The 26,991-nt window shown below is 37.9% G+C and overlaps 2 long non-coding RNA genes across 3 annotated transcripts in view; one reads left to right on the top strand and one right to left on the bottom strand.

Moving 5' to 3' along the window:
* LOC309640615 overlaps nt 1–23,851 on the bottom strand; it is a 34,538-nt gene extending 10,687 nt beyond the window's left edge. Inside the window, exons 1-3 of one of the 2 annotated variants that reach the window (XR_014252306.1) lie at nt 14,093–23,851; nt 13,396–13,466; nt 12,041–12,409 (exon numbers count right to left, since the gene is read on the bottom strand). This is a non-coding gene — a long non-coding RNA (uncharacterized lncRNA). Of the gene's footprint in view, nt 1–12,040; nt 12,410–13,395; nt 13,467–14,092 lie in introns of those variants that run through there. The other variant, XR_014252305.1, reaches the window with a different exon arrangement.
* Nucleotides 2,074–6,325, top strand: LOC309640622. The gene is made up of 2 exons (XR_014252313.1): nt 2,074–2,700; nt 3,022–6,325. It is a non-coding gene; the product is annotated as an uncharacterized lncRNA (long non-coding RNA).
* Nucleotides 23,852–26,991: the final 3,140 nt, after the last annotated feature.

Genomic DNA, 26,991 nt, shown 5'->3' with positions numbered 1-26,991 from the left:
CTGTGGTTGTGCCACCTTTAGAGACTTCTCTAGGAGCTTTAACACACTGATGTGAAAAGTCAAAGTGAAAAATCAAATAGGAAAAATGTCAAGAGGAACCTAGGGAGCTGAGACAAAAAGCTCATCAGTAAGTCTCAGATTGCTGCAGTGCTACTGGCTCATTTTTTAACAAGGATACAAGTCCTACAAGTCCCACAGCTTTCCTATCCCCATAATGTGCACTAAAGAGCTGAGTTCTCTCCTTTGGTATTGAGTCTGGAATGGCCAACAGGACTCTGGACTGGTACCAGACCACAACATTTCATGAGTCTCATTTTTCATGGGTCAATTTACAACACATGAGCCAACGAAAGCAGACCAGCTTATTTTCAGTCCCGTCCACTTGCCATGATCAGATGAAAGGATATGATCATGATAACAATGATGATGATAACACTCATTAAGCATTTCCTTAATAGGGCTTGACACCGGTCTCAACACTTTATATATAATATCTCATTTAATACGCAGGTGGCTTAAATCACACAACTGACAAATCATATTACTTGAACTTGGACCCACATGGTTTGACTGAGGAGCCGGTATTCTGAACAACTGCTGCACCTGAGCTGCTGTGACTGGATGCTTAGGCTTCAGAATATTAGCTCTCCCTGATATCACAGAACATAAGTGGGAAAATCACACTGTACAGTCTACTGGTACAAATCTGTCATCTCTCTCTCTCTTTTTCTTTTTGTCTTGGTGGCACTTAGGGATGACTGAAGATGTGTCATGAAGGCTTGTTGAATGATACCTAACTTTCTGAGGGAGGTACCATGGCATGTAACAATGATCTAAAGATCCCCTTTTCCAAAACACAGATAAATGCAGTTTCTACAGACTGTGTCCCTCTTCATTTCAGTGCTAACATCTCAGTTCCTCCCACACAAAGGTCTAGTTTATCTAGCAAGGGGTGATTTACATTTAACAAAGTAGGTTGACAAGCTGTTATTGGAAAAATGTATCCAGAGTAATAAGATTGCTCATGTAAAAACATCAAAATCAAAGACATTTGCTCCCATCGACTCTTCTGAAATGCTTATCCACTCTCTCTGTAGTGTCTCTGCAAGGCTGGCCACTGGGGAGAAGGAGTCCATGTTCATGCCTGCCCCCCATGACCCCGACCTCTCTACTCATCTCTCCCAGACCAAACCTTACAGAAACTGTCAAAAAAGGGTCCCTTCTCCATCGGGGGCTCCGCCATGTTCCCCAAGAATGAATCTACTATTCAAAGTTCTTCTCAACCAAAAATCTCTATACACCAAAGTCAATACTCTGCAGTGACAGTTCATTTGACTTCAAAAAATGTTTCTCAATAAGTATTTATCATACAGAAGATAAATGATCAATCTTTCTCCAAAACAAAAGGAGAAATTTCAGTGAAAGGAAGAGTGAAGGTGAAGGAAATAAAACTTTCTTGACCCTATTGGTGCCAAGACATGGTCCTAGATGTTTTATTATATTAATACTAACACCAATACCAGTGTTAACACTAACAAATACCGACACTGATACTGATAATGTTGACACCAATACTCATGCAAATACTAATACAAATACTATCTACTAATACCAATACTAATGCAAATACTGATATTAATACTGATACTAATAAAACATTTCTCAGGTTTTAATCCACATGGAGGGATCTCCAGTAGAGTAGAACTTCTGGCTTCTTAATGTCTCCCTTACCTATTCCTCTCCATGGAGAAGGAATGAGTAACCTAACAGATGAGTAGCAGCCACTGATCAATTAAAAGGCTGTAACCCCTGAAGATTTAGTCTTTTTTTCTCATCTCTGTCTGTCCCAGCATTGCCCACAAGAGGCAGTAATCCTGGATAAGAGTGTCTATAGAACCCAACATCCTTCAGGTCCCATCTAAAGGCCTGCATTTGAGGGCTGGTGGTACAGAGAGCAAGTTGGCCCATTTGACGACCTAGCTAAGTGACCCCTCCAACCAAACTCTATCCACCACGAAGTTGATGTTTTCATGTCCACTCTGGAGCATGATGAAAATACCCAAACACAGAGAAATGGAAATTAGAGTTTTTGAACATGTTGGATGGGAAAAAAAGACCGACTTGGGACTGGAACTGTCTACACTGAAAATTTCTAAATTTCGTTAAGACGACAAATATCTCAAAAGCCTCCCTCTGACAGAGGAGGTAATAAAGAGGGTCTTTCCTTCCATACAACCTGTTACGGACTGAACCGTGTCCCCCACAAATTCATATGTTGAAGTTCTAACTTTCAGTACCTCAGAATGTAACTATATTTGGAGATAAGGACTTTATAGAGATAATTAAATTAAATGAGGTCATTAGGGAGGCCTCAGATCCAATATGACGGGCGTCCTTATAACAAGAGGAAATTTGGACTCAGAAATTCATGCGCACAGAGGGAAGGCCATGTGAAAGCACAGGGAGAAGACAGCCATCTGCAAGCCAAGGTGAGAGGCCTTGGGAGAAACCAACCCTGCCAATACCTTTGTTTTGAACTTCTAGCCTCCAGAACTGTGAGGAAATAATTTTCTGTTGTGTAATTAAGCCACCTAGTCTTTGTACTTTGTTTATTTTGTTATGGCAGCCCTAGCAAGCTAATATACCACCCACCATACCAAAGTGATAAAAATGCTGTTGAATTAATCTCTTGTTGGGTGAGTTCTCCCAGTTGTGTGTTTTTTTTTTTGTTTTTTTAAATATTTATTTATTTATTTATTTATGGCTGTGTTGGGTCTTCGTTTCTGTGCGAGGGCTTTCTCTAGTTGTGGCAAGTGGGGGCCACTCTTCATCGCGGTGCGTGGGCCTCTCACTATCGCGGCCTCTCTTGTTGCGGAGCACAGGCTCCAGACGCGCAGGCTCAGTAATTGTGGCTCACAGGCCCAGTTGGTCCGCGGCATGTGGGATCTTCCCAGACCAGGGCTCGAACCCGTGTCCCCTGCATTGGCAGGCAGATTCTCAACCACTGCGCCACCAGGGAAGCCCCTCCCAGTTGTGTTTTAAGTTCACAGATCATGGGCTCTAAGTGACAATCATGGACTCACTGGCATCCTGGCAGACATCAAGACATTTTTCTCTGTTTCCCCTCCTTCCCTCTGATCTGAGCCTTTGTTACGGTCGATGGCAACACTAACACTTGATTCTAGAAATGTGATTCTTCCTGAGGTAACAGCTGCTCTTGTTTTATACTAAAAAAAAAAAAAAAAAAAAAAAAAATCTATGCACTGTTATTTTTAATTTCCCTTGGACTTGAACTTATTCCCACAAGGGAGCAACAAAACCTCCTCAGTTGTTCCTCTGTACAGAACACTCTTCTCCAGAACCCAGTTGTTTCAGGTTAAATGTCACTTCCTCAAAGATGCCTACTCTGACCCCCAAGATGAGATTAGGCACCTCTGTTGAACAATCTCATTACATCCTACATTTTCCTTCACATGCCTTATGACAATGGGAATTAAGTACTTATTACCTGTGATTACTTTTTCAAAACATTTTTATTGCAGTATAGTTGATTTATAATGTTGTGTTAGTTTCTGCTGTACAGCAAAGTGAATCAGTTATATGTATACATATATCAACTCTTTTTTTTTAGATTCTTTCCCCATATAGGTCATTATAGAGTACTGAGTAGAGTTCCCTGTGCTATACAGTAGGTCTTTATTAGTTATCTATTTTATATATAGTAGTGTGTATATGTCAATGTCTCTTTCCCTCCTGATAGACCATAACCTTCATGAGCGCATGGGCTGTGTCTATCTTTTTCTGCTTGTATCCCCAGGACCTCACCTATTTCCCAGCACTTTGTAGGCCCTCAAGACACATTTGTTAAATGCATGAATAAACCAGTCCTACCAGATAAAGTGTGTACAACTCTCATTTTCTCTTGGACTCTGTTTTATTCAAGGCTGAAAAAAATGTGGTAAGAGCAAAACTTTCCTGACATCTGAAGGAAGAGCTCAGGGGGTGATTTCATTTAGGGTGGCCAGATAACACACAGGATGCCTGGGTAAATGTGACTCTCAGATAAAAAATGAATAATTTTTTTAGTCTAAGTATATTCAAAATAGTGCATAATTATTATTTGTTGTTCTGAATTTCACATGTAAGTGGGCATCCTGTGTTTTTATTTGCTAAATCCAACAACTGCACATTCAGAGCATCTTACTAATAGGAAATAAGAAAGTAAGCCAACAAGAGACATGAAAACTACAAAGTCCTTGAGAATAGGAAGCAGGAACTCACCTTAGTATCTGTGCCACCTATTCACACACACACAGACATACACACACACACACACACACACACCATGAGGTACCCAGCACGGTGCCTTCCACAAAAGCACCAATAATCAGTTGTTGAATTGAACTAAAGTTTTAAAATTCCACGTGTCTCCATTCACAAAAGACCATGAAGGGCAAAATGCTACTAAAAAGAGTAAATTAAAAAATAAGTCAATAATTACATAATCCTAAAGCTGAAAGGAGGTAAGGGCCACCTTTCTACTGCCTCATTCCCTGGGGGTGTGGGGGGAAACGTGGCCCAGAGTGCTTCCATGGCTTATCTAAGACCTTACAGTTGGCAGTGGCATATCTGGGGCTATAACCAGACCACCCTAGGTTCCCAATGCTCCTTTCCACACCCCCTCACTAAAGATATTTCTGACAAAGGCAAACATTTTCTGGCATAGAAAATTCCATGTCTACCTTCTCAACCAGCTGCCTCAGCTGTGTAACTAACCAACATCCACCAAGCTATTATGCATATTCTTTAAAGAAATCCAAGGAAGAGCTTTGCCCTTTCTTAAGCTAATAAACCGTACTCTTATAGATGGATGGAACAAAATGATAAGTCAAAAATAAATATAATTGTTCAAAAATATTTAAGGCCTTTTACATGAAACTGCTTTTCATTTATAGACACATCAGATTATATCAAAGAGCTCTTTATACATTTTTTTAAAGGGTGGCAGCTTCAGTGCAATAGTGTTAGTGAGACAATCCCTTAAGCTGTGTCAAAATGCCAGTTATCCTTGATGCCACCCAGATTTGAATAATTTAGAGAGAGACAAAACACACACAGAAAGAAGGAATCATCTTTTGACTACTGCTGCTTTTGACGAGGCTGCTTCCCCCTGCCCCCTCCCTTTTTCCTGAAGCATCTTTCTCTCTCTATCAGTGGTGACAAGTGTCAATCAAACCTTCTGTGGCTGAGGAAGGGGGAGGAATGGGCAGTGAAGCCAAGGGGAGGAGAGGGGGAAGAAACATGAAACATTCTCAAACAATTGCTGAAGGAAGATTCCCTATCAGTGTGTGGTCTGGGGGAAAGAAGTCTTTTCCTTTTTTTGCTTCTAATCTCTAACCGACTATTTACCTCTTTTTATAAATTTGAATCTTGCTGTTGCTCCAAAGGCTCCAAAACAAATCGCTGGTCAGCCAGGATTAAGCTGCTTTGTTGCCAACGATTAGCAGGTTTGCCTGTAGTTTTAACATCTTCAGCAACAGCTGAACGTCAAATGATTCAGGAAATACTGGTCTTATGTTGACCAAAGCCATATGAATGCTTGAAATAAACTGGGGGAAAAGTACCACATAGAGAGGATTCCATGCTTAACATGGACAGAATAAGAACGCTATTGACATTTGCATTTCTTTTTTTTTTAAATGCAGCCATGATTTTGAAAAATATTACATACCGGCAACCTCCTATCTCAAAGAAAAATCTCTAAAACATCCAGTTTAAGTCTCAGACTCTAGGAAATGTTTAATTCAAACACATTTACACACAAGAACATTTACAAAAAAAAAAAAAACTCATTAAATATTTTGTGGTTCAAAATCAATGTGGCATTCATTTTCTGAACACTTACTATGTGCTGGGTACTGTGCTGGAATAGAAAGAAATAAAATGAATAAAATCCACTCCCAGTTTTCAAGAATTGTCTTTTGCATTCACTTATATAAACTTTAATCATTAAAAAATCCTCAATAGGGCTTCCCTGGTGACGTAGTGGTTGAGAATCTGCCTGCCAATGCAGGGGACACGGGTTCGAGCCCTGGTCTGGGAAGATCCCACATGCCGCGGAGCAACGAGGCCCGTGAGCCACAACTACTGAGCCTGCGCGTCTGGAGCCTGTGCTCCGCAACAAGAGAGGCCGCGACAGTGAGAGGCCCGCGCACCACGATGAAGAGTGGCCCCCGCTCGCCGCAACTAGAGAAAGCCCTCGCGCAGAAACGAAGGCCCAACACAGCCATAAATAAATAAATAAATAAATAAATAAATAAATAAACCCAAAGTTCAAAAAAAAAAATCCTCAATAATATAATTATCTGAGACCCTGCTATGTTATTCATGCAGCCTTGAAGGCCAAGGACTATGCCTTCATCCTCCACATCCCCTACCACACCTCACAATGATCTTCCAAATAGTAGTTTCTCAAGGTAGCATCATGGTATAGGGAAAGGCACTAATCAAGAGTCAGAGGCTCTGGCTCTCATTGATTTTGTGTGTGGACATAGACAAACCCCTTAATCAGTGGGTCCTTTTGGCTTTCTGCATTTATAATGAGGGAAACCCCTTTCCATCATCTTTTCCAATGCCAATGTCTGTGATTCCTTGACCTTGCAACAAGGAGACTGACTAGCAGGGTTTAAGGGTCCTTATCTGATTTTAAGCAACTTGAGGGTAGAATTTATCTCTCTCATTGAATCCCCAAGGACACAGTGTCCTGCAATAAAGATTGACATACTTGAAATCCATGTCAAGAGTCTGTGAAACAGAAAAGAAAGCAACTAGGGTAGCATAAGCAAGGTCCTAGGGCTCAAGCTATAGGAAAGACCTACAGCGGACCCAACTTTATATATGGTAATTTTTGAGGCAACCAGCAGCCATCAGTGTCCATGGAGCTTGCAGACAGGAGGGGATAATCCGTCAGGGGCTTCCAGGTAATAATGTACTACAGGAAGTGGGACTGGGGATGAAGGGAAGGCCACAGCCTTGGCAGAGCTTGAAATACTAGCTATGCAAATGAAACTTTACCCATTTCCCTTGTATGAGTATATTTTGCCTGCAAGGACAATTTCTCCCATCCCTGAGTGGATCTATTTCCTGTCCCTACCTGGATGTTCCACCTCAAATCAGGAACACAATAGTAAGTTTACCTTGTGTGAGGTACAAGGAGGGGGCTAGATCAAGCCCAGGAGCCTTACCTCTCCTGCTTCTCTCTCATCATTTCTCTCATCTTCTCCTGTACCACCAGTCTCTTTCTCTCCGTCATCTTCTTCCATTCAGTCTACAAACATGTTCAACTTATTTTTATTCATTCACTCATAAATTGTAAATTATTTTGGATTTTATTTAAATACTATCTAGGCATAATATGTTTTTCCTTTCCCATTTTTATAATTTCAATTCTTTTTCTTGTCTTATTGCTCTGTCTAGAGCCTCTGATATAGAATTGATTAGAAGTGGTGATAGTATCTTTGTCTTATTTCACAGTTTAAAGGGAATGATTTTAGTGTTTGCAGTAAATGTTTATTAGATATTGCCAGGCGAAGCATATTTCTTCTAATTCCAGTTTGCTAAGAGTTGTTTTTTGTAAATGTGCTTTAATTGTATTAATTTTTCTGTATCTCTTTACATGATGAATTACAATAACAGATTTTCTAATGTTGATCCATTACATCCATTTCTGGAATAAGCTCAAATTATGTAGTTCATTTCAAATTAGCTTTGCTAATAATTTTTGTAATTTTTTATCTACATTCATGAGTGACTTATACTTAATTTTCCCTCTCATAGTTTCCTTATCTGTTGGTGTCAAGTTTACACTAGCTCCTAAAATAAGCTGGGGAGTAAAACCTTTTATTTTTTCCCTTGGGGAAAAATTTAAGATTGGGATTAGCTATTTGTTGACTATTTTCTAGAGCCTATAAAAATTATCTGGGCATAGTGTTTTTACTGTGGGAAGATTTTAAGTTATGGATATAATTTCTCTAATGGTTATAAGACTACTCAGATTTCTATATAATTTTGAGTCTACTTTGGTTATTTGTAATAATTTTCTAGGGATTTGTTTTCAAAATATTTGGTATAAAGATATTTGTAATGTTCTCTTATTATCCTTTAAATTTCTATTGTGCTTATAATTATGTCCCTGTTTTCATTCCTAATATCACTGAAGTTTTTCTTCTCTAACTTTCTCTACTGATTCTGCCAGAGGCAAAGATATTGGTCTTCTAAAATAATTAACTTTTAGCTCTGTTGATTTCCCTGTTGTATGTTTATTTGATTTTTCATTTATTTTTGCTGTTATATTAATGTATCAGTTTTCTTTTTTAATTTCTTTGGATTTCTTATGCTGTTATTTTTATAACTTAAGTTAGATATTTACTTCATTAGCTTTTGGCCTTTCTTTTTTTTTCTGGACACAAGCATTCAAGCCTATGAATGTCCCTGGCATAGCTGTGTCCCACAAGTTTATAAGTAATTTTTTTATTATTCACATGATATTTATAGTATAGTTCCCAGTATAATATCTTCTATAATTCATGAATCATTTAGATATATGCTTTAAATTTCCAAATGTATGAGTTTTTAAAATTATCTTTTCAATATCAACCCTTAATTTAATTGTGCCTTATATACACTGCTTCTTAAATTTGTTGATGCATTCTTTATGATATATGTGGTCCATCTTTATAACTTTTTCATGTGCTTAGGCAGTGTTCCATACTTGCCTATCAGAATAAGCTCATTAGTTTTATTCTTCAAATCTTCTATATAATTTTTGTGTTTGTTACTGTTCTAGAGAGATTGTCATGGTAAGGTTTTGTGGACTGTGGCTGTTGAGGATGTGGTAAGACTGAGGAAAGAGTACTTGATATTATGTTTATATCACCCTGTGATGTGTGTGTGTGGCACATCACATCCCACTTATTGCTTGGTGTGCTAGAAGATCACAGATCTCTGTACAACTTTACATTTAATTTATTTTCTTGAACCTTTCCTCCAAATCTCTCATGCATTTAATACTGCTGAAACATTAGATCACTTAATTTATTTCCCTGCCATGGCTTGCCTTTGCTCCTGCTGTTCCCTCCTCTTAGAATGACCTTCCCCAACCCACATACACATATTAAAATCCCCACGTCCCTTGACACATTATATAGAAAACTCTAAAGTCTCCACCCAAAAACTACCAGACTTAAAAATGGATTCACCAATGTTGCAGGATACAAGATTAATGTACAGAAATCTGTTGTGTTTCTGTACACTAATAATGAAATATTAGAAATTAAAAAAAAATCCCGTTTAAAATTTCACCAAAAAGAATACAATACCTAGGAATAAACTTGACCAAGAAGGTGAAAGACATATACTCTGAAAACTATAACACACTGACGAAGGAAACTGAAGATGATACAAAGAAATGGAAAGATATATTGTGCTCTGGGATTGGAAAAATTAATATTGTTAAAATAGCCATGCTACCCAAAGCAAACTACAGATTTAATGCAATCCCTATCAGAACACCCAGGATATTTTTCACAGAACTAAAACAAATAATCCTAAAACTCATACAGAACCACAGAAGACCCTGAATTGCCAAAGCAATCTTGAGAAAACGAACAGCGCTGGAGGTATAATCCTCCAAGACTTCAGACTATACTACAAAGCTACAGTAATCAAAACAGCATGGTACAGGCACAGAAACAGACACATAGATGAATGGAACAGAATAGAGAGCACAGAAATAAACCCACGCACCTATGGTCAATTAATCTAGAAGAAACGAGGCAAGAATATATACAATGAAGAAAAGACAGTTTTTTCAACAAGTGGTGCTGGGAAAACTGAAAAGCCACATGTAAAACAATGATATTAGAACATTCCCTTACATCATATACAAAAATAAACTCAAAATGCTTTAAAGACCTACATGTAAGACTGGAAAACATAAAAATCTTTGAAGAGAACATAGGCAGAACACAATTTGACATAAACCGTAGCAATATTTTTTTGGATCAGTGTCCTAAGGCAAAAGAAATAAAAGCAAAAATAAACAAATGGGACCTAATTAAACTTAAAGCTTATGTTATGGGAGAAAATACTTGCAAATGATGTGACTAATAAGAGTTAATATCCAAATTATATAAACAGCTCTTATAATTCAATATGAAAAAAAACCCCAAACAACCCAATCAAAAACCGGGCAGAAGATCTGAATAGAAATTTTTCCAAAGAAGACATACAGATGGCTAACATACACATGAAAAGATGTTCAACATCACAAATTATTAGAGAAATACAAATCAAAACAACCATGAGATATCACCTTACACCTGTCAGAATGGCCATCATCAAAAAGTCTACAAATAACAAATGTTGAAGAGGATGCAGAAAAAAAAGGAACTCTTGTACATGGTGGGGATGTAAATTGGTGCAGCTGCTATGGAAAACAGTATGGAGGGTCCTCAAAAAACTAAAAATAGAACTAACATATGATCCAGCAATTCCACTCCTGGGTAGTAAATCTGGGAAAACAAAAACACTACTTCAAAAAGATACATGCACCCCAATGTTTATAGCAGCACTCTTTACAACAACCAAGACATGGAAGCAATGCCCATCAACAGACAATTGGATTAATAAGAAGTGGTATGTATATATACAATGAAATATTACTCAGCCATAAAAAAAGAATGAAATTATGCCACTTACAGCAATATGGATGGACCTAGAGAATATTATGCTCAGTGAAATAAGTCAGAAAGACAAAACCTCATGATATCACTTATATATGGAATCAAAAAAATAATACAAATGAATGTATATGCAAAACAGAAACAGACTCACAGATATGGAAAACAAACTTGTGGTTACCAAAGGGGAGAGGAGGAGGGGAGGGACAAATTAGGAGTAAGGGATTAACAGATACAAACTACTATGTATAAAATATATAAGCAACAAGGCTTTACTATATAGCACAGGGAATTATAGCCATTATCTTGTAATAATTTATAATGGAGTATAATCTGAAAAAATACCGAATCAATATGCTATCCACTATGTTACACACTATGCTACACACCTATCCTAATATAATGTTGCAAACCGACTATACTTTAATAAAAAATAATAAAATAAACCCCCTATGTCCTTTAAGAACCTTCTCAGACTCCTCCTTCCTCTGAACATCTATAGCACTGACTCTATTTCTCCGTCATGAATTGTCCTATTTTGTATTGCATGATATTTTTCGTGAACATTCTTTCTCCCACTGGATTATTAAGGAGCTTGAAGGCTAAAACTTAATCTTGGTCACTTTAGTAGCTCAGCTCTACCTAGGAAGGAATCAATATGTAAATACTAAAAGAACATGCTTTCAAATGCAGGAACTTTCATGGCTATAACTTCACTAATTAAAAATCAGTTTGAAAGAATCTGTCTGCCTAAACATCATAAATGTTCTGGGATAGAGCAAACTAATTATAGGATCTGAATACACTTCCATAAATACTACTGACATTTTTGCACTAATTGTTGTATAATTCAAGACCCAGATGTTCCAGACTTGTTGTACTAAAACAACTTGAATCAATTTGGCAGCCCATTTCACACCCCTGGCAGGCTTTGTGACAAGTCACATCACATTCCCTACTTAGTTGGATTTGTTCCCATTTTCTCCAATATGGTAACTTGAATGGCTAAAGGTAGAATCATCAAGAGAGGCTCAATGTGAGGGTCAAGAAAACAAAAAGATACTGATTATTTTAGAAGTTGCTTTCAAATTTGAACTTTTCATGGAACTGTTAATAATTAAGATGACATTTCTTTAGACAAAATTATGTTTATAACAATTTTCAGGAGAATCTTTTTTTCTGCAGAAATCTAGGTAGACAGGTGCACCTTTTAATAGTATCGAGGCAGTAGACGTCTGAGTACAGGGTGAGCCACAGTACCTGGGTCTAAATTCGAACTTCACCACTTAGTAGCATGGGCTCTTAAGCAAGTTATGTAACTTCTCTGTACTTCAATTTCCTCATCATTAAGGTGGCTTTAATCCTAGTACTTGTCTAATAGTGTTGATGCAAGCATTAAGAGAGTTCATACACACAAAGCTTCTAGAGGAATGCCTTTCACACATGGCAAGTGAATTCCTGTAATATTAATATTGTGCCTGGAGATCCAGCTACAACTGCCTCTCATTTACATGACAAATCTATGTGCTTCTTAAAAAAAATACAGCAATGAAGAAATTCGAACTTAAAATATATATATGCACTAACTTTGGAATAATTTGTTTAAAATTCTTGCCAATTCTGGTGGTGCCTTATGTCAGCAAAGCAGTTCAGAAATGCTCCCGGTGGCCCTGGAAACAGAGTAAGAAACTCTTTTCGGTCAAACGGAGGACAATTTCTCTGGAAGTATCCACCTCCCAGTTGCCACTGTTGAAGGGCTCTGAGATTATACTTTACGAAATCCTGTATTTTCCAAGTGTTTTATTGCTTTTCTTCACTTTATGAACAAATGCATTTGATTTAAACATTTAAATTAACCACCACTTTTCAACAACTTAGTCAACCATTTTATGCATTTGTGAACCGGGTCTGTATTCTAACTCCACGTCTGGTTTTACCCTTTCATATCAAATGCTATTTTAGTACGGGGATTCTCAGTGTACACTGAGATAATAAATTACTGCGTCAGATTTTGCCAGATGAGTAGACACTTTCAAGTACAACTAGAAACCTAGTTCCTCTAACGGCTTGAAAAATTGAACACGCCTCTAAAAATACTTACCTTGAAGTCCATGAGTTGTTGATTTGCCCCATGGGATCTGCTGGGTTTTTTTATCACCTGAAAGTGTCTTCTTTAATAATGGTTGAAATGTACGTTTGCACTTGGATGGTATCTGTGATTATCTCAGTTCACTAAACTGCAAACCTGATTATTCTCCCAATTAAAACAGCAGTGGTTGCCTATTTCTCAGCAAGACACATGGAGCCGCGACAGGGTCTTGAATGACCAAGATTTCATTTCTTTCTCAGAATATTTTATACGATTCAGTAATCAGTAAAATTGGTTCTTCTACAATGGGCCTCCTCTGTCATTAGTGAGAATTAGCAAAGTTCTATTGCCTTAAAAAAAAAAAAATAAAGTGGTCTATTACTGTGAATGAACCTGCTCTTTTTTCTGTGTGAAGACTCCTTTTAATTTTAAGGAGGCCTTTCATGCTTTTGTGTTGTGAATTAAATCACCATTTCATGAGGTTTATCTTTGTCCAGGAAGGAAAAAAATCAATCTTTCATTAAATCTGTGAGACCAAAAATCATGGTTACCAAAAGGACTACAGACCTGGAAGATGCAGCAGCATGTCCAACGTAGAGCGTCCAGGGACACGTCACTCCTCATCTAATGCCCACACGCTGCAAAATGTACATTATTTCTTTTAAGGAAACACCATACAATTTTTAGTTTGAAACAGGTGCACCGATGTCAATATTCCTTAAGTAGCTTGTTGGCTTGTGGGTTTGGATATATTTGGAGTCAAATCTTGTGTGCTCTGAAGTGCAACACATGCAACTTGTCCTGAGAGCAATCACACAGGCTGTAGAGTTATGACAGAACCCCCTCAGCAAGCATTTTAGCTGGTGTTTCCTGGTGGGCTGGACATGAATTTCAAATGTCGAGTCTTTTACAATGCTGCGTGCACACGCGCATGTGTGTGCTTATGTGTGTGTGTGGAGATGTTGGGGTTTTGGGTGGAGATGAAAAGGGAGATTAAACCAAACTGAGATGACAGACAACGTTGGTATAGTGACAAGAGCCCAGGTCCTGGAACCAGTTCCAATCCCAGCTTTGTCTCTTACCCATTGTGCTCCCTTGGAAAGGTTCACTAGCTGAACCTTGGTTCCTTATTTATAAAATGGACATGATGCTTAATTCATGTGGTAGTTGGAAGTATTCTTGATAATGTATGTGTTTATCCCACAGCAGGTGTCTCAGTTAGTTTTCACTGTGTAACAAACCAATCCAAACTCAGCAATTTCACCTGGCTTAGCTGGGCCATTCTGGTCTTGGCTGGATCCCCCATGCATCTGCGAACAGCTCTGCCTCTGCCATTTTCAGGGTGACTTGGCTCTCCTCCTCATGCTTTCTCCACCTCCACTGGTTAGCAGAGACTTGTTCCTTTGGTAGAGGCAGGGCTTCAAGAGAGCAGAAATACAGAAGGTCTCTTGAGAACTGAGCTTATAACACATAATGTTACTTCCATCATGTTCCATTGACCAAAGCAAGTCACGAGGAAAGCCTAAATTCAAGGAAAGGGGAAATAAATTCCACCTCTTGAAAAAAAGGATCTGAAAAGTTATATTGCAAAGGGCTTAGGGAGACCATTAATTGAGGCCATCAATGTAATCAATATACTACAGTAGGCAAGTGATAGATTGTGACTATAGCTCTAGAGAGAAAAATCTGCCCCCTAGAGTAGCGTAGGGAGGGGGTGAGCCAAACCTGGCTACTGCTTGTTTTTGTAAATAAAATTCAATAGAGACACATCCACACCCATTTGTTGGCATTGTCTACCGTATTTTCATACTACAACAGCACAGTTAAGTAGTTGCAATACAAATGACATGGTCTACAGAGTCCTACTCTCAAGTTCTTTACCAAAAAATTCTGCTCTAGAGCTTTGCTATTCCATATGTTGTCTGTGGCCAGCAGATTTGGTATCACCTGAGAGCTTGTTAGAAATGCACAATCTCAGGTCTACTGTATCAGAATCTGCATTTTAACACGATTCCCCAGGTAACGCACAGTAAAGTTTGAGCAATGCTGGACTAGAGAGCAGCTCAACTGCTTAGACACAGTTTGAGGAGCGTAAGGGTCCCAGTGATAGCTCTTGAAGAGACAGGCTCCAGTTGTAAAGCCCAGCAACTGTTGTTTATTTGGGAGCCAAGCTGGCTGCTCTGCTGGTTCCAGGAGTTCTGTCCATATTTGGCAGAGATTACATCCTTGATCCAGGGATACAAAGCAGCGTGGATATCCCACGAGTGCAGACCGGTGAGGGTGAGGCTATGGGGTGCCCCAGTCAAACCAGCTAGCTGGGACTAGGCTCTGATTTCTGGAGACCAGAAGAAGAGGGACCTGAGAATAGCTAGAAGCATGGACTGAGTCAGTGTGGTAGAAGCCAGTTCTGTAAGCTGGGTGGAGTCAAGGAGGGATAAAGGAGGCAGGCAATTCAGGGACCAGCCCTAGTTACTGCAGATGTTGGGCATGGCTGGCTGAGATCTAGATAGAGGGCGATTGAGACTGGGCCGCTGTGCTTGCACTTGGGAGCGTGGTTGAGTCCCTGCTCTAGTTGTCTCCTTAAGCTTTTAGCTTTTTTTCTCAAAAATATCTGGATGAGAATAAGTGCACATGAGGGGCTTCTATGAGGCTACAAATGTGCACCCTATAAAAGTGAAATAAAATAAAACCTTCCTTTATTCATAATTCAAGAAAGTGCAAAATAATTTTTCTTTGTTTTGTATATAATTGTGAAGACCTTAATCTCCCTGAGCCTCAGTTTTCTTATTTCTGAATGTAATGTATGATACTAAACAGAACTTCACATGTATGTCTGGAGGAATAAAAAAAATGTGTGCAAAAAACAAAAAATAAAAAAAAATAAAATCTTCCTTGTGAATTTCTTGTGAGCACTGAGTTATTTCATATAAATGCTTAAAATACCGCCTAAGGCAAACAAAATGCTTGAGAAATGCTATATATTATTATCATTATTGTCATCATCATCATAACAGGACCAAAACATCATCAGGGTCCCAGGTAGCTTTGAAGTGCAAATATCCTTGGCTTGCTATGCCAAGAGACAGCCCTCACCATCAGCTACACTGCCAACTGGAACTGGAGACAAAATATGCCTGAACTTCCAATGGGACGCTGGTTGAGGTTCCAGCTCGGAGGAACTGAGGAAAGAAATCAGGAGAAGTAAAGAAGAGGCTATATTACGAGTAAATACAGCTCCAAAAACTAGGCATTCAACCCACAGCTTTGGATCTTCCTTCATGTGCAAAAGCCCTTACTGAGATACTTCCTTATTCAGAGTTATCTAACACCACTCAGCATTTACTATGTAACATGTTACTTAAAATAATAATCATTATAATTATTATAAAAGAATCAACATTTTCTTGGTGTTACCTTGTGCCAGGCACTAAGATAAGTCCTAAAGATGTGTTTCCTATTTAGATCTCACAACAACTCTGGGTCAGATAGACCCTCAAAATGCCTTGCAGCCTCTGTGGCCCAAACACAAAGCAATCTGAACAGATGCCAACCAGAAACAACTGGTAAGACCATGCAGGGTTTAACATCAGCTCTAGATGTAGCTTCTGTTATTATCACCATTAGTAAATGGAAAACTAAGACCCAGAATGAAAGACATGCTGGAAAGTCTGGGTGCTGGGTATTTGAAATGGGGCATCTAATTCCAGAGTTCTCATATCCTTACCTACAAAATCTGGAGCTCAGAAAAGTAACATATGTTCCTGAATTAACCAGAGTTGAAGTAATGGTACATCCACCAGGTACAATAGTAGTTGGACCGTGTAGAGGCGTACAGCAGGAGTTTTTATTCAATGCCGGGACCATTGATTTAACAGGAATGCTAATCAGTTCCTACTTCAGGATTCACTCCAAACGTAACGCTCTGCTTGCAACCTTTCCTGAGTTTCCCCACCCTGCTCCATACACAGAACGAGAGTCACATCTTCCTTGGTACAGAAGCACTTTGTACACACCTCTATCAAAGCATTTCTTACATTGCATTGAAATTACGTATATGTACATTTCTCCAGGAAGACTGTGAGCTCCTAGATGTCAAGGATGACAAGCTTTTTTGACTCTGTGTCTGGAGTATCTAATATAACATTTGGGACAGAGCAGATGCCTTATACATGTTGCTGAGTGGTTGAAAGAATGAATGAATGGCTGACATAACCAATTGCTCACGGTAGAATGCTGTTCTTGCATCATTCAATCATTGTGAAGAGACAAAGTCACTTAAAAAATATAAATATCTAATAAGATTTCTATTACATTTATTATTTATGTATTATTTATTCACCTACTTATTATTACATTCTATTACACTTTTGGAAACAATGATCAAATTTATTGACAAGAAAGATTATAAAAATCATTTGTCCTCAAAATACACAATGGCATTGTTTTTTTTTTTTACGAATTCAACATGAGTACATATATTTGTCACATAAGTGGGTGTTAATGTTTTCTGATATGCAGGAGGATAAACTGGTTTACTGAAAGGATATATACATGGGGAGATATTTCCAAAATACCATTTCCAACACAGAAGTTACTTATATTTCATATACTGTTAGTTTCATTTTTGCATGCTGAAAAATTTTTTGAAAGAATTATTTTTAAATTATTTGGGAATTTAGTTAATGTACCAATCAATGCAGTGTGAAAAATAGGAAAGTACCTTGTGTTTTCGTTAACTAGAAACTCCTAGTTAGTTTTCTTTGTTCTTTTTTTTTTTTTTTTTGCTTTTTAATCAGTTATTTCAGAAAAAAGTTCGGAGATAAAATGTATATGAAAAAAACTAGGTCCATTTCAGAAGTATTTTATATTCTTAAAAATTTTCAATTTAATTTACCCTAATTATTGGATAGCAATTATATTTTAGACTCTGACAATATAAAATTAATAGTCATGCACAATGGCATTGTTTTTAAATCTCGGTGAACAACATAGATGTTTTGCTTTAAAAAAATTTTTTTATTAGGTGTTTCTTCCTGTGTCCTCCTTCCCTTGCCCCCGACTTTCCCTTTCCCCACCTCTTGACATCACCCAGCACTGAGATGCCACTTCATTTATTTAGATTCCATTTTAGTGGATTAGTCATTCACCTAATGGATCTGGCCTCTCTGGCTCCGAAAGCAAACATACTGAAAAGTAAACACAACTGAACAGATCGAGCAACCACTTCCGGTGGCTGCACCTGCCATTTGGACCACTTTCCACGGGCAATTTGAAAAACATCCAGCAGATTTCTCTCCCTGATGAAGGTGGAGTGGAAAGAGCACTGGAACACGAGTCTGGGAATCTCGGTCCCAGCCAGGGCTTTGATCTTCAGAGCAATGTGACCGTTGGCTGATCACTTTCCTCTCTGGGTCTCATTTCCCTGGTCTTTAAAGAGAGCGTTGGACCAAATTACCTCTAAAAGTCTTTGCCATCTTGAAATTCTATATTCATTCATTTAATAAATGTTCACTCAAGCTCCACTCTGAGTGAGGCACTCTGCATGGCATCGTGGGGACAGGCAGGTGCAGACAGCATGGCTTCTGCCTTCAGGGCTTGAAACTAACAGGGGCATTCACGCAGGATCAAAAACAAGCCTGAAACATGTGTTAAACTATTTCTTTCAAGGCTAGTTAGCCTATGTTATAAGTCCTTTTCAAGAATGGTCTTCATGATTAAGTCCTACAGATTTATACTTATATATTTATTTAACTGAACACCTGCTGAATCTTAAGTAATCTGGAAAGCTCTTCCAAGGACAATTAAAGATGAAAGCTATAAGTGAGGAAAACACATTCTCTTGGTGGATGTGTTTTTTTCTCATCCTTCTCCTTCACTTGCCTCATGGAGCTGAACTACTATTCCACGTCGTAGAACTTGAATCACACAGATTCTCCAACCTCTTGACTCCAATAAGCCAACAAAGGAACTAACTGTTAACCTTCTCAGGAGCTTTCCAAATTCAGCCCTGGAACTCACCTCTGAGACCCACCTGTTCTGAGATGGGAAAATGTAAGGACACTGTAGATTGCGTTTGTGCTTAACCTAAATTTATTTTCTCTCAGTTGTGGTATGAAGTATTTCTCCAGACTTCCTATCAGTCTTAATTTTTAAAGCAGAAACTTTAGAAAATAGCTAGGTTGTGTTTTCTACACTGATATAACCATGGCAATATCTTTTTTTACAGTAGTACTTTGCACAGAAAAGTTAATCAAATAGCCTATGAAATATTATTTTTAATATATTGCCATACTTTGTCTTTAAAATGTTGTTTATGGCAGTTTCCAAATTACTTCTTTTTTCTGCTAAAAAAAAGTCTTAAAAAGTCACTAAACACCAAAATTCTAATTTCTGTGAAGTCATTTTATCCCACTAACCATCTGCAATAAAGCAAGCATCAGATGTGTACTCACAAGCTATTGCCACCCTAACATTTGGAGTAGAAATACATGGCAATCAATTTGGGTTAGGTGATTAAACATCTTTTTTAAGAAATGAAAAACAATATTTTAGTAGCTACTTTGGAAAAAAACCAACATATGGAAATCCAAATATATACCAAAAAGATATTTGTGAAAATTCACTTTACAAAACGATTCACCATAAAGTTACATTTAATATTAAATTTTTCTAATACATTGAAAGAAAGTTTATTAATATAAATTCTACTTAAGTCCAATTTTAGTGGTACTCATCTATTATGGAAATCATGATCTCTGGCATTATTATAACATTCTTACTTTACTACTTATCATTTACTGGCATATAATCATAATTAAACTCTCTGGATTTCTATGGGAAATCATTAAGTATCTGAATGTTATGAAAAATCTTACTACATTATGTATTTGAAATTAAGTAAAGACGAGGAAATAAAATTTTAAAAAAGACAAGTAGTTGGCAAATGTCCCCATGCTGTACATGCCCCAATCTCTGCAAAAATGTTCACAATATCTTTTGTAATCATTAAAATAATTCCAATTAGATATTCAGGAAAAATGCCCTGTTTTATTCAGTGTCCTACCATCTGCAATTTTAAAATCTGCCTGCAAGGCATATTAATATTATAATTATACATTTAATGACTTATCATGCCCTTCTGATAAGTAGGAAATGTTTCTCTTTGTTAGCAAAACTCTAGCCACAATAAGCTTAACAATATATTGGTAATTATTCTCAGTCACTAGATTAAATTCTATGAAAGTACTTAGGCTTGTCCCTTTTTCACAGCTATAGAGGTTTTGTTAGAAACATGGATGTTACCTATGGCACTGCCAGAAAAAGAAGTAAAATAAAGCCATTATATCAGCAAGAAAGGGGTACTTTAGAGCAGTGGCTTTCAATGTTGGTTGTACAATAGAATTACCTGGGAAGCTTTTAAAAATCCCATTCCATAGGCTACATTTATTCCAATTAGAGATATTGTGGGTTCATTTCCAGATCACTGCAATAAAGCAATATCTGCTTTATTGCACATGAATTTTGGGCTTTCCCAATGCACATAAAAGTCAGGTTTACACTACACTGTGGTCTATTAAGTGTGCAATAGCAGTATGTTGAAAAAATGTATGTACCTTAATTTTAAAATACTTTATTGCTAAAAAATGCTAACTAACATCTGAGCATTCGGCGAGTCAGAATCTTTTTGCTGGTGGAGAGTCTCACTTCTACATTGATGGCTGCTGACTGATCAAGGTGGTGGATGTTAAAGGCTGGGGTGGCCATGACAATTTCTTAACATAAGACAACAATGAAGTTTGCCCCATCAGTTGACTCTTCTTTCATGAACAATTTCTCTGTAGCAGGCATTGCTGTTTGATAGCTTTTTATTCACAGTAGAACTTCTTTCAAAATTGGAGTCTTCTGAAGCCCTGCCACTGCTTTATCAACTAAGTTTATGTAATATTCTAAATCCTTTGTTGTCATTTCAACGATCTTCACAGCATCTGCACCAGGAGTAGATTCCATCCCAAGAAACCACTTTCTTTGCTCATCCATAAGAAGCAACTCCTCATCTGTTAAAGTTTTATCATGAGATTGTAGCTATTCAGTCATCTCTTTAGGCTCCACTTCTAATTCTGGTTCTCTTGCTATTTCTACCACATCTGCAGTTCCTTCCTACACTGAAGTCTTGAACCCCTTAATGTCATCCATGAGGGTTGGAATCAATTTCTTCCAAACTCCTGTTAATGTTGATATTTTGACCTTTTACCGTGAATCACAGATATTCTTAATGGCATTTAGAACTGTGAATATTTTTCCTTTCCAGAAGACTTTTAATTTACTCTACCCAGATCCATCAGAGAAATCACCATCTATGGCACCTATAGCCTTGCAAAATGTACTTTGTAAATAATAAGACCTGAAATTTGAAATTACTCATTGATCCATAGGACACAGAATGGATGTTTTATTAGCAGGCATGAAAACAACATTAATCTCATTGTACACCTCCATCAGAGCTCTTGGGTGACAGGTGTATTGTCAACGAGCAGTAATATTTTGAAGGAAATCTTTTTTTCTGAGCAGTAGATCTCAAACATGGTCTTAAAATATTCAGTAAACCATGTTGTAAATAGATGTGCTGCCATTCAGGCTTTGTTGTTCCACTAATAGAACACAGGAAGAGTAGATTTAATGTAATTCTTAAGGGCCCTAAGATTTTTCAGAATGGTAAATGAACACTGGTTTCAACTTAAAGGGTCAGCCTGTCCTTTGAAGCTTTGAAACCAGGCATGATTTCTACTCTCTAGTGATGGAAGTCTTAGCTGGCACCTCCTTCCAACAGAAGGCTGTTTTGTCTACACTGAAAATCTGTTATTTATCGTAACCACCCTCATTAATTATCTTGGCTGGATCTTCCGGATAACTTGCTGAAGCTTCTACACCAGCACTTGCTGCTTCACCTTGCACTTTGATGTTATGGAGATAGCTTCTTTCCTTCAACCTCATGAACCAACCTCTGCTAGTTTCAAACTTTTCTTCTACAGCTTCCTCCCCTCTCTTAGGCTTCACAGAATTGAAAAGAATTAGGATCTTACCCTGGATTAGTCTTTGAGTTAAGGGACTGTTGTGGCTGGTTTGATCTTCTATCCAGACCACTCAAACTTTCTCCATATCAGCAGTGAAGTTGTTTCACTTTCTTGTCATGCGTGTGAACACTTTTAATTTCCTTCAAGAACTTTTCTTTGCGTTCACAACTTGGCTAACTGGTGCAAAAGGGCTAGTTTTTGGCTTATCTCAGCTTTCAACATGCCTTCCTCACTAAGCTTAATAATTTCTAGCTTTTGCTTTAAGGTGAGAGATGGGTGACTCTTCCTTTCACTTGAACACTTAGAGGCCATTGTAGGGTTATCAACTGGCTTGATTTCAATATTGTTGTGTCTCAGGGAAGAGGGGAGCCCAAGGAGAGGGATAGAGAGGGGAGATGGCCAGTCAGTGGAGCAGTCAGAACATACACAGCATTCACTGATTAAGTTCACTGTCTTATATGGGTGAAGTTCATGGCACCCCCAAACAATTACAATGGTAACATCGATGATCACTGATCACAGGTCACCAAAACAAATGTAATAATATTGAAAAAGCTTGAAATATTGCTAGAATTACCAAAATGGGACATAGAGACATGAAGTGAGCAAATGCTGTTGGAAAAATGGCACCAATAGACTTGCTCAACGCAGTGTTGCCACCAACCTTCAATTTATAAAAAACTCAGTATCTATGAAGCACCATAAAGTGAAGCACAATAGGAGGTATACCTGTAAATCAGAAACTCTGGGGGTACAGCCCAATTATCAGTATTCACTAAAGCTCCCGGAGTTGATTCCAACATGCAGTCAAGGTAAGAACTGGGGCTATAGAACAGACAAGAGGAGGAAAGAATCTAAGCTCAGATTGCCTTCATATCTCTCATTTCCAGTAGATCACATCTCTGATGTTATCAAATGAAACATTCAGCCACCTAAATTTTTTGATCTTGAAAGTCGTAGTTTCATAGCAGGCAAGGGTCCCAATCCCTGGCCTGTGGGGGGTTTGGTCTGATGTCAACCTAAGAAGGGCTCTTCCAGGAAAGAGCTGATGCCCTCTGAGAAGATGAGGACTACCTGCTCCAAGCACCCACACCAGAAGCATGGCACCCCCTCTGAAGTCATCAGCTTAGTGTGGCTTGGTCCATGGGTAGCTTGGCTCATGTATAGACACTTAGACAAGTGTGGGAATGGTATTCATTCCATAGACTATACAGGAGTCTTCCCATATGTTTATTCTCAGCCCCTGAAGACTTGCTCTGATAACTGTCTGTCAATTCTAGTACAGTTGACCCTTGAACAACAGGAATGGGAGGGAGGGGTGTTAGGGGCACCAACCCTCCAAATAGCCCAAAATCCAGGCATAATTTATAGTCAGCCCTCCATATATTTGGTTCCTCCTCGTCTGCCATTCTGCATCAGCAGACTCAACACACCAGGGATCGTGTAGTGCTGTAGTATTTCTGAGTGAAAAAAAAAATCATGTATAAGTGGACCTGTGCAATTTAAATGCCTGTTGTTCAAGGGTCAACTGTATATCTCTTCACCTAAGCAATGCCTGGCATTCTATGAAAGAAGAAAATAGAGGTGAAAAATCCCTAAGTTAGTGTCAAGCCAGAATTGATCAACAACGGTGCTACAGACATGTAAAACTATACCACAAATAACTACACACAAAATGTCCTTCTTTGTTATCTTGACTCCAAGGCTATAAATGTAACTTATTGTTGACTTGGACATAATTTACTTTTCACTTTCTTTTCTGACTTCCCTCCCCATCCCCTTTCATGTCCTTAACAAACTCTCCATTTACTTCTAGAGATTTATCCAGTGACTCAGGATACACCATCTTTAAACTAATATTCCTGCTAAATAAGCAACGATCATTCCAAAACACATGGACATCTCTGTAGGTCTTTATTTGAGGTGATTTCAGAAGTTAATATATTATTTCATCTCTTAAAAGAACATATTTAATGTTAAGCAGTAAACAGAAGCAAAGAAAAAAAAAGGAAAGTGGTATTATTGTATTATCCTATTTCCACCAAATGTCAGGGAAAAATGTAATCAATAAATGTCTGAAATGCATAGAATTGTTTAAGTAATCCCAGTGGACTGATAAAAAGTGTGTTTTTCAAAACTTGAACCCTACTCCAACAATATAAAAAGCGTCTAATACTATTACCTTGAGATAAGAAAAATTAATCAGAAACAGACATTGGAACACCCACCTACTAGAGAAATTTCAGCAGTGGTTATTTGTTATATAGCCTTAGGCAAGATTATTAAACTCTCTTAACTCCAGTGTTCTTACCTGTCCAATGATAATAATTCTCGAAGGACATAACTGCTTCACAGAAGAACACAAGCTATGGAGTCAGAAAGATGTGCCATTGAATTCCACTCTGTCAAATAGTAGCTGAGCAATCATAGGCAAGTTAATTAACCTTTCTGAGCTTCACATTTTTCATGTGAAGAAAAGAGCAAAGACAGTCCCTAATGTAGAGAGTTATATAAAAGGTTAATGAGATAACATGAATTAAGAGCCTAGTTAAATGCTGGGAGCACTCTAAGCACTTTAAAATTGATAGAGATTATTATTTCTCATAAAGTTGGAATCTACTGCAAAACTTAGTAATTGTAAGAGCCAAATACTGAGCCCCAAATTCCTAATTTGTTCCATAAATATTTATTGAGCCTTGATGCATAGAAGCCACTGTAGAGAAATTTATAGAAATAAACATTGCCCTGGGCTTCCCTGGTGGCGCAGTGGTTGAGAATCTGCCTGCCAATGCAGGGGACACGGGTTCGAGCCCTGGTCTGGGAAGATCCCACATGCCGCGGAGCAGCTGGGCCCGTGAGCCACAACTACTGAGCCTGCGCGTCTGGAGCCTGTGCTCCGCAACAAGAGAGGCCGCGATAATGAGAGGCCCGCGCACCGCGATGAGGAGTGGCCCCCGCTTGCCGCAACTGGAGAAAGCCCTCGCACAGAAACGAAGACCCAACACAGCCAAAAATAAATAAATAAATAAATAAAAACTAGTAAATTGGCCACATAAGATTTTAAATAAATAAATAAACATTGCCCTCAATCAGTAGTAATTTAGATGAGACGTAGGGCACGTATAAAAACAACTATTGGATCAGGCAGTATGTCTACAGCTCAGTGCCTAACACCTGCCCAGATCAAGTTCTTTAAGACAGTAGGAGTCCAGCTAGAGCAATTCGGAGACTAGAGGGAAAGTGGTGGTCTTTGAGTTGGATCTTGAAGGAGCCGCATGGGACAAAATGTGAGTGAAGGACATCAGGTGGGACAGATGGGAATCAGTCAATAAAGCAGCCAAAATAATGGACAGAGTTTACTTAATTTGGCAATATTTTTGACAGAACAGAAATGATCAGCGGTAATCCAATTGCTAACCAATTACCGTGAGTCATTCTAAAATGATCAATTTGATTTCAAGCTTACAGAGTCAGTCAAAGTAAATCCAAAATAAGCTAATATTTTAAAAGCCAAAACATGGAAGCATTCCTTGTAACTTTAAGAAATGGTCACTTAAGAACACTGAGGTAGAAAGATGCCATGTGACTGAGGATATCAGCTGGCTCGATACCAGATGAAATCCGTTTGTCAGTTTCTTTTAAGAGAACATAATTGGAAATTGGAGTGATTTTACTGAGGGAAATTTCACTGGATAAACATTTGCCATACATTAACTTACCTCTTCAGCAATTAATTCTATGTTAAGAGGGCAGGATTTAAAGGATTTGGAAGAATATCAGAGTATATTCTAATGATTTTATGCCATATGACTCTGTACCATATGTGACCAAACTTAATTAAACTGATTTTTTTTAAAAGATGTCATTGTTTGCCGACAGTGTGGATATAACCCTTGGAACCTAAACATTCCAAATATTGGAAATGAAGTCATAAAAGTAGTTCAACCGTGCAAAGATTTAATATCTTTTTAAAGACACAGACCTGGGAGAAAGGGATTATCTGTTCATACAGTCAAAGTAAACAACCCATTTTTGGGCCCAACAGATGGAGGCTTTGAATCTGGGGAAGAGGAAGCAGAGAAGAATAAAAATGCAGCGCTTAAAATGACCACTTAGACTACGTTTTAAAAAACCTTCTTCCCTACTCAGTGTGAGCCCAGAGGCTCATTATTACAAGTGTAAGAAAACACAAAAATCCTCTGGGTCTGAAATTTCTCAGTCTATATTTTTCATTCATCAATACGTTTGCTCAAGTTTTACTATGCATAGTTAATTCTGTAAAAACTGAATTAAGTTTGGTAAGACTATCATATTTTGCTCTATTTTCAATAATTTATTTCAGTTCCTTTAATATTTTATCTTGGTAAAACTATGCTTTGCAAGAAACAAAAAAATTATGATCTTTAAAAAAGAACCAATTATAAAATCAATATTTGATAGCAATTTCAAGCCATGACTTCTTAATCTGGTCAAATGAAGGCCTCTTTTCCACTGTAACAAGTACCATTTTCTACACCCACAAAAAAACTGTTATCAATAGTCTCATCATGTTGATATTTTGAGTTAATATTTAATCAAATGACAATGAGAAAATATATTAGAAATGTAAGTACTGAAACACAACATAAGACAGCTAGGTGACTTGCAGTTTCTCAGACTCATTCTTGCTTGAAAAGTAGAGCAAAAATTAAACATTTCATTTGTTCCAGACACCATATAACAATTTGGGCCCTGGTGAGGCAATCTGCCTAATATTCTATTCACATTATGTCAAAGAAAATTTTATGTTACGAGCATATAATTTATGAAATCAATATTTCTTGTACAATTCCCAAAATTAACTATTCATTATTCCATTCAGGGATAAAATGTTTGAATGCTATGAGTTTGAAATGAGAAAAGTAGAAGTGAAACTCTGACCCTCCACTTCCTATGAATAGTCCCAGGCCAGTTTGTCCTCCTGACACCCACCCCAATCCTTTTCTCCTTTCCCATGAGTTTCCCCCACTTTAAGATTAATCTAACCCATCACTTTCTCTATGGGACCTTCCCTGATTGCCTCTAGTCAGCTGGGCCAAGCTTCTTGACCACC

Source organism: Balaenoptera physalus, assembly GCF_965194825.1.
Source record: "Balaenoptera physalus genome assembly, chromosome: 13".
NCBI classification, from domain to species: Eukaryota; Metazoa; Chordata; class Mammalia; order Artiodactyla; family Balaenopteridae; genus Balaenoptera; species Balaenoptera physalus.
This window is presented reverse-complemented; position numbering and strand designations above follow the sequence as displayed.